The sequence below is a fragment of the Phytophthora parasitica genome (genome assembly GCF_000247585.1).
Source record: "Phytophthora parasitica INRA-310 unplaced genomic scaffold supercont2.539, whole genome shotgun sequence".
Lineage (NCBI taxonomy): Eukaryota > Oomycota > Peronosporomycetes > Peronosporales > Peronosporaceae > Phytophthora > Phytophthora nicotianae.
The window spans coordinates 4003-4319 of NW_008649525.1; positions in this window are offsets into that span (position 1 = coordinate 4003).

Sequence of the window (317 nt, forward strand, 5' to 3'; positions counted from 1 at the left end):
GTGAGTATGTCTAACGGGAGGCTTGTCTTCAGCAATCAGGCATGGTGTTCCAGTATGCGCTTCGTAACGCGGACGATATTGCTGCAATCATGAAGTGCGTAGCAATTCGTGGTGGATAGAACCAGGTGACTCATCAGCGAAATGTTTTGATGAGCATCGACGAAGTCCAGGTAGTCATTTCGGACGAAGGGAAGTCAGAAATGTACGTCGTTTCAGGATCAACTTGTGTTGACCAGCAGGAGCTCCCTGCCACATACTTGCCATTTTCAAATCTGCCTTTTACTCGATACACCCGCTTAAACTACCTACGCTGAGCA